This window comes from Jaculus jaculus, chromosome 11, assembly GCF_020740685.1.
Source record: "Jaculus jaculus isolate mJacJac1 chromosome 11, mJacJac1.mat.Y.cur, whole genome shotgun sequence".
Taxonomy (NCBI): Eukaryota; Metazoa; Chordata; class Mammalia; order Rodentia; family Dipodidae; genus Jaculus; species Jaculus jaculus.
In genome coordinates this window covers 74665207-74670576 of record NC_059112.1, presented here as the reverse complement: position 1 = coordinate 74670576, position 5370 = coordinate 74665207, and the positions used below count along the sequence as shown (strand labels likewise).

At 38.1% G+C, this 5370-nt stretch overlaps 1 pseudogene; it reads left to right on the top strand.

The window, feature by feature from the left end:
* Positions 1–1587: 1587 nt before the first annotated feature.
* Positions 1588–2643, top strand: LOC123464419 (annotated as a pseudogene).
* The last annotated feature ends 2727 nt before the right edge of the window (positions 2644–5370 follow it).

Below are 5370 nucleotides of genomic sequence, written 5' to 3'. Positions count from 1 at the left end.
AGCCTCTGGAGATTCAAGAGTTAGAGTCTGGGAAAAATGAAATTTAGAAGGTCATCTGGCCACTCCCCAAGGTGATAGGAATGATAAGAAATTCTGTTGGGGGCAGACTGAGCAGTGCTTTGTATAACTGGAACATTACTTTCAACAGGGAGGAAAAAACCTCAGGAGACTCAGGAATTCAACAGGACTGGGGACAAGATATCAAGACAGCTACCTAAAGATGCATAAAACGTAATCTACTACTTGGGAAGAGATTATTCAATAAACTGGGCTACCTGCAAGTGGTACAGTGTTCAACACTCTCCATTTACCCCAACAAGCTGGGTGCGAATGCTGGAGACCAACCAGTCAGGCTGTCAGTAGAATGGGCAGTGGGCTCAAGAAATGAAGCTTCCATGAGTCATCAGCTATACTGGAGAGGAGGGGCTTTTCTGTGATGCAGCTTTCTTTGAGTCATCCATGCTCCTGTAAGCAACCCTTCATCCTGTTTTCTAACCCCAGTGAACTCAATGGCTCACCATAGTAGTTTGAATGTGATAGTGTAAATGCATGGCCCTATGTACTCAAGTGCTTTATTAAAATTAAACTTGTAACATGGGTCTCCATCTTACTGCCTGAGCTAGGCGCCACCGGGGGCAAAGTGAACATGGAATCCATCCCAAACGTGGTTTTGAGGGTATATCTGGATTCTAGCCCTAAGGAGTATGAAGTAGTTTGAGCTCTGGCTGATGTTTTTTTTTGTTTTCTAGTGTTTTTTGTTTGGTTGTTTGTTTCTGTGTTTGCTTGCTACAGTTGTTTCTCTCTTACTGGATCCATGGAAGTAAGCAGGTTCTTCCATTGTTGATGGTGTTTCTTGTAGATTTGTAAACTAAAATAAACCCCTTCCTCCCATGAAGTGTGTCTCATTCCTTTATCCCAGAAACATAGAGCTGATGACAATATTCACCAAATCTGGTTTTGGTTCAGTCATATTTCGGTCTGTTAGCTGAGCCAGTGTAAAATAAAAAGACTTGTGTTCAAGTCTCCCCAAGGGAAAACTTCCCATGATACTGATCTTTTCACCCTAATGAAGATCATTTTCTTGCCTATTCTAGTCACCGAAAAATGCATTACTAAAGAAGCCAAGACACTGTGCAATCTGGGTCATTTTTTTCTTCTTACTTAAGCAATTTCTTAGCACTCTGGCAATGCACTCACTTTATCCTTATCCTGTATCCAATTTCAACATTTTTCCTGTATTTCATTCATTTCATTAAATCTCACAAATCTCTATTCACAGCAAATATTTTCTTTTAGTTTCTCCCTGTTTCAGCATCACAAGAGCATTTCTTTCCTTCAATCACAAATCAATCATTTAAAGGATTATTGTTTATAAATCAGAAAACATCATATCTGTCCAATATCCTACTTAGCGAGTAAAACCATCTTAGTGCAAAAGTTCATTGTTCCTTTGAATCTTTTTAAAAATATACTTATTTATTTTTTCTCAATTTTTATTAACATTTTCCATGATTATAAAAAATATCCCTGATTTTGTGAAGAGAGGAAGTCAGGATGGTTGTGTGCGTGTGCGCGTCTCTGGCCTGCCCAGTCTCTTCACGTAGGACTCCCGAGTAGGAGATTCAGGGTCGAATCTCATCTCCTTCACTCTGTGAGATTTTTTTGATCTTCAGCTACATTTTTCAGCTTTGTGAAGAACCTTAATTTCAAAGAAAATGGCTAGCAATGTTACCAACAAGACAGATCCTCGCTCTATGAATTCCCGTGTATTCATTGGAAATCTCAACACTCTTGTGGTCAAGAAGTCTGATGTGGAGGCCATCTTCTCAAAATATGGCAAAATTGTTGGCTGCTCTGTTTATAAGGGCTTTGCCTTTGTCCAGTATGTTAATGAGAGAAATGCCCGAGCTGCTGTGGCAGGAGAGGATGGGAGAATGATTGCTGGCCAGGTTTTAGATATTATAATCTGGCTGCAGAGCCAAAAGTGAACCGAGGAAAAGCAGGTGTGAAACGAGATGTACGGCTCCTCCTTTGACTTGGATTCTGACTTTCAGCGTGATTATTGTGACAGGATGTACAGTTATCCAGCACGTGTTCCTCCTCCTCCTATTGCTCTGCTGTGGTACCCTCTAAACGCCAGTGGGTATCCGGAAACACTTCACGAAGGGGCAAAAGTGGCTTTAATTCTAAGAGTGGACAGCGAGGATCATCTTCGAAGCCTGGAAAGTTAAAAGAAGATGACCTTCAAGCCATTAAGAAGGAACTTACCCAGATAAAACAAAAAGTGGATTCTCTACTGGAAAGCTTGTTAAAAATAGAAAAGGAACAGAGCAAACAAGCAGACTTGTCCTTATCAACCCAGTAGAGGTAAAGAATGAAAAGACTGAAGAGGAGCAAACTAGCACCTCTGTGAAGAAAGAGGAGACGAATGTGAAGATGGAGTCTGAGGCGGGTGCAGACGACTCTGCTGAGGAGGGAGATCTTCTGGATGATGATGATAATGAATATCTGGGAGAAGACCAGCTGGAATTGATCAAAGATGATGAAACAGAGGCTGAGGAAGGAGAGGATGGCAGAGACAGCGCCAACGGCGAGGATGACTCTTCAGGCTTTAGAAATCTTACCAATTGTGTCTTTACCTAAGCGTTTGTCCAAGGTCAAAATTACACCAGATTCACTCCCCTAGAATATTCAGCACATTTTCACTGTTGTTCTCCCTTACCTTGTCCTACCCACGTTCATTAATTCATACTATACTGCCCAATGCCAAGTTCCATTTTCACTTGCTTTGACGCTGGAAGTAGTTGTGTTAAGTCTTACCCTGTAATTTTTGCTTTTGATACCTCTTTATGACTTAACAATAAAAAATGTATGGTTTTTATCAACTGTCTCCAAAATAATCTCTTGTTATGCAGGGAGTACAGTTCTTCCATTCATACATGGTTTCAATAGTTGCTTCCCTGACTGCAAAAGCATTCTCATTTACTTATAGCATCAGAGCATCTTTGAGTTAGCAGTACATGTGTGACCTTCCCCATGTACTCTGGGGTTGAGTATTCAACACATATGTAGCAATGTATTTTTGTGAATGCGAGTTGGTATGTCAAAGGCATCCTTTAGAAAAATAGTGTAATAGTCTTAATACTTGTTTTCTAAAGTTGATACTGTGGGTTATTTTGTGAACATCTTGATGTTTGGGACCTTTTTTTTCTCAAAATAAACAGTCCTTATTAAACCAGAAAAAAAAAAAAAAATCCCATGGTAATACCCTCCCCCCCTTTCCCCTTTGAAATTTCATTCTCTATCATATCCCCTTCCTATCTCAATCATTCTACTTACATACATACAATACCAACCTACTAAGTACACTCCTCCCTTTCTTTCTTTTCCCTTTACATCTCCTTTTGAACTTACTGGCCTGTGCTACTGAGTTTTTTCCTTCTTACAAAGAAGCCCAATCATCTATAGCTAGGATCCACATATGAGGGAGAACATGTGGCGCTTGGCTTTCTGGGTATGGGTTACCTCACTTAGTGTAATCCTTTCCAGATCCATCCATTTTTCTGTAAAATTGATAACTTCATTTTTCTTTACCATTGAGTATAACTCCATTGTATAAATGTGCCATATCTTCATTATCCACTCATCAGTTGAGGGACATCTAGGCTGCTTCCATTTCCCAGCTATTATAAATAGAGCAGCAATAAACATGGTTGAGCATATGCTTTTAAGGAAATGAGATGAGTCCTTAGGAGTGAAATGGAATCTCAATGTAGTTTTAATCTGCATTTCCCTGATGACTAGTGATGTAGAAGATTTTTTTAGATGCTTATATACCATTTGTTTTTCTTCCTTTGAGAACTCTTTATTTAGCTCCATAGTCCATTTTTTGATTGGCTTGTTTGATTCCTTATTATTTAACTTCTTGAGTTCTTTGTATATCCTCGATATTAATCCTCTATCAGATATATAGCTGGTGAAGAATTTTTCCCATTCTGTACATTGCCTCTTTGCTTTATTCACAGTGTCCTTTACAGTGCAAAATCTTTGTAATTTCATGAGGTCCCAGTTGTTAATCTGTGGTTTTATTGCCTGAGCAATTGGGGTTGTATTCAGAAAGTCTTTGCCAAGATCAATATGTTGAAGGGTTTCTCCTACTTTTTCCTCTAGCAGTTTTAGAGTTTCCAGTATTATGTTAAGGTCTTCAATCCATATGGACTTAATTCTTGTGCATGGGGAGAGAGAAGGATCTATTTTCATCCTTTTACTGATATATATCCAGTTTTCCCAACACCATTTGCTGAAGAGACTGTCTCTTCTCCAATGAGTATTTTTGGCACTTTTATCGAATATCAGGTGGCTATAGCTACTTGGACTTACAACTGGGTCCTCTATTCTGTTCCATTGATCTACATGTCTGCTTTTGTGCCAGTACCATGCTGTTTTTGTTACTATGTCTCTGTAATATAGGTTAAAATCAGGTATGGTGATACCACCAGCCTTATTTTTGTTGCTCAGTATTATTTTAGATATTTGAGGTTTTTTGTGATTCCAAATGAATTTTTGGATTGTTTTTTCTATTTCCATGAAGAATGCCTTTGGAATTTTGATGGGGATTGCATTAAATGTGTAGATTGCTTTAGGTAAGATTGCCATTTTCACAATATTTATTCTTCCAATCCAGGAATAAGGGATGTTTTTCCACTTCCTAGTGTCTTCTGCAATTTCTCACATGAGTGTTTCATTGTAGAGATTCTTTACTTCCTTGGTTACATTTATTCCAAGGTATTTTTTCTTTTAGATGTAATTGTGAATGGGAGTGATTCTCTGATTTCATCCTCTGTGTGTTTGTTGTTAGCATATATGAAGGCTACTGATTTCTGTGTATTTATTTTGTATCCTGCTACATGGCAGTAGGTGTTTTATCAGCTCTAACAGTTTGCTAGTAGAGTCTTTAGGGTCCTTTATGTATAGAATCATGTCATCTGCAAATAATGATAACTTGATCTCTTCCTTTCCAATTTGTATCCCTTTTATGTGTGTCTCTTGCCTTATAGCTATGGCTAAGACTTCCAGAACTATATTAAATAAAAGTGGGGACAGTGGACACCTTTGTCTTCTTCCTGATTTTAGTTGAAAATCTTCCAATTTTTCCCCATTTAGTAATATGTTGGCTGTAGGCTTGTTATAAATAGCCTTTATTATACTGAGATATGTTCCTTCTATTCCCAGTCTGTGTAGGACTTTTAAAATGAAGTGATGTTTGATTTTGTCAAATGTTTTCTCTGTGTCTAATGAGATGATCATGTGATTTTTGTCCTTCAATCTATTTATAGAACATATTATATTTATAGATTTTCATATATTGAA